The sequence below is a fragment of the Apodemus sylvaticus genome, unplaced genomic scaffold (assembly GCF_947179515.1).
Source record: "Apodemus sylvaticus unplaced genomic scaffold, mApoSyl1.1 scaffold_55, whole genome shotgun sequence".
NCBI classification, from domain to species: Eukaryota; Metazoa; Chordata; class Mammalia; order Rodentia; family Muridae; genus Apodemus; species Apodemus sylvaticus.
The window spans coordinates 512,149-515,431 of NW_026263312.1; positions in this window are offsets into that span (position 1 = coordinate 512,149).

The window sequence follows — 3,283 nt, forward strand, 5'->3', positions numbered from 1 at the left end:
TTCCCACGATGCGGGATTTCCTTAAAAAGTGGTTTTCTGACAAATTTTGACGTAAGAAAATTCTCCTGTCGGTTCTCTTTTGAGGCTACACATTTAGACGTGCACGCCACACCAAATCTTTTTGAGTTACCACGTGTTGTTTAGGAGATACAAGCAAATTTTGTACCATGCATTATTTCTTCTCATAATATGTTTCCAATACGTATGTATTTGTCTTTACTCTGCAGCAATATATTTCCTTATAACGTGGTATTCTTACATATTCTTTCGAGAGAAAACTCTCCTGTGCATTCTCTTTTGAGGCTACACGCTTACACATACACCCAACACCAAAGCTTTTCGAGTTACAATGTTTTGTTTATGAAAAACAAGATAATTGCGCACAATGCGGAATTTCCTTAAAACGTGGTTTTCTGACAAATTTTGACGAAAGAAAATTCTCCTGTGGGTTCTCTTTTGAGGTTACATGTTTAGACGTACACGCCACACCAAATCTTTTCGAGTTACAACGTGTTGTTTAGGAGATACAAGCTAATTTTGTACGATGCGTTATTTCTTCTCCTAAAGTGTTTCCAATATGTAGGTATTTGTCTTTACTCTACAACACTGTATTTCCTTATAACATGGTATTCGTACATATTCTTTCGAGAGAAAACTCTCCTGTGCATTCTCTTTTGAGGCTACACGCATAGACATACACGCAACACCAAAGCATTTCGAGTTAGAACGTGTTGTTTAGGAAAAACAAGATAATTTCTCATGATGCGGGAATTCCTTAAAACGTGGTTTTCTGACAAATTTTGAGGAAAGAAAATTCTCCTGTGGGTTTTCATTTGAGGCTAAACGTTTAGACGTACACGCCACACCAAATGTTTTCGAGTTACAACGTGTTCTTTAGGAGATACAAGCTAATTTTTTACGATGCTTTATATCTTCTTGTAAAGTTTAAGTGTTTCCAAAAGGAACGTATTTATCTTTAATTTGCCACAATGTATTTCCTTATAACGTGGTATTCTTTCATACTCGTTCGAGAGAAATCTCTACTGTGCGTTCTCTTTTGAGGCTACATGCTTAGACATACACGCAACACCAAAGATTTTCGAGTTCCAATGTGTTGTTTAGGAAAAACAAGATAGTTTCGCATGATGCGGGATTTCCTTAATAAGTGGTTTTCTGACAAATTTTGAAGAAAGAAAATTCTCCTGTGGGTTCTCTTTTGAGGCTACACGTTTAGACGTACACTCCACACCAAATCCTTTCGAGTTATAACGTGTTGTTTAGGATATACAAGCTAATTTTTTACTATGTGTTATTTCTTCTCGTAAAGCTTAAGTGTTTCCAATAAGTATGTATTTGTCTTTACTCTGCAACACTGTATTTCCTTATAACGTGGTATTCCTACATATTCTTTCGGAAGAAAACTCTCCTGTGCGTTCTCGTTTGAGGCTACACGCTTAGACATACACGCAACACCCAAGCTTTTCGAGTTACAACGTGTTGTTTAGGAAAAACAAGATAATTTCGCATGATGCGTGATTTCCTTCAAACGTGGTTTTCTGACAAATATTGATGAAAGAAAATTCTCCTGTGGATTCTCTTTTGAGGCTACACGTTTAGACGTACACGCCACACCTAATCCTTTCAAGTTATAACGTGTTGTTTAGGATATACAAACTAATTTTTACTATGTGTTATTTCCTCTCGTAAAGCTTAAGTGTTTCCAATAAGTATGCATTTGTCTTTACTCTGCAACACTGTATTTCCTTATAACGTAGTATTCCTACATATTCTTTCGGGAGAAAACTCTCCTGTGTGTTCACTTTTGAGGCTACACGTTTAGACGTACACGCCACACCAAATCTTTTTGAGTTACAACTTGTTGTTTAGGAGGTACAAGCTTATTTTTTAACGATGAATTATTTCTTCTATTAAAGTTTAAGTGTTTCCAATATGTATATATTTGCCTCTACTCTGCAACACTGTATTTCCTTATAACGTGGTATTCTTACATATTCTTTCGAGAGAAAACTCTCCTGTGCGTTCTCTTTGGAGGCTACACGCTTAGACATTCACGCAACACCAAAGCTTTTCGAGTTACAATGTGTTGTTTAGGAAAAACAAGATAATTTCGCATGATGCGGGATTTCCTTAAAACGTGGTTTTCTGACAAATTTTGATGAAAGAAAATTCTTCTGTGGGTTCTCTTTTGACGCTACACGTTTAGACGTACACGCCACACCAAATCCTTTCGAGTTATAACGTGTTGTTTAGGAGATACAAACTAATATTTACTATGTGTTATTTCTTCTCGTAAAACTTAAGTGTTTCCAATAAGAATGCATTTGTCTTTACTCTGCAACACTGTATTTCCATATAACGTGGTATTCCTACATATTCTTTTGGACGAAAACTCTCCTGTGCGTTCTCTTTTGAGGCTACACGCTTAGACATACACGCAACACCAAAGCTTTTCTAGTTACAACGTGTTGTTTAGGAAAAACAAGATAATTTCGCATGATGCGGGATTTCCTTAAAACGTGGTTTTCTGACAAATATTGATGAAAGAAAATTCTCCTGTGGGTTCTCTTTTGAGGCTACACGTTTAGACGTACACGCCACACCTAATCTTTTCAAGTTATAACGTGTTGTTTAGGATATACAAATTAATTTTTACTATGTGTTATTTCGTCTCGTAAAGCTTAAGTGTTTCCAATAAGTATGCATTTGTCTTTACTCTGCAACACTGTATTTCCTTATAACGTGGTATTCCTACATATTCTTTCGGAAGAAAACTCTCCTGTGCGTTCTCTTTTGAGGCTACACGCTTAGACATACACGCAACACCAAAGCTTTTCGAGTTACATGTTGTTTAGGAAAAACAAGATAATTTCGCACGATGCGGTATTTCCTTAAAACGTGGTTTTCTGACAAATTTTGACGAAAGAAAACTCTCCTGTGTGTTCTCTTTTGAGGCTACACGTTTAGACATACACGCCACACCAAACCTTGTCGAGTTACAACGTGTTGTTTAGGAGATACAAGCTAATTTTGCATGATGCGTTATTTCTTCTCCTAAAGTGTTTCCAATAAGTACATATTTGTCTAAATTCTGCAACACTGTATTTCCTTATAACGTGGTATTCTTACATATTCTTTCGAGAGAAAACTATCCTGTGCATTCTCTTTGGAGGCTACACGCTTAGACATACAAGCACCACCAAAGATTTTCGAGTTACAACGTGTTGATTAGGAAAAACAAGATAATTTCCCACGATGAGGGATT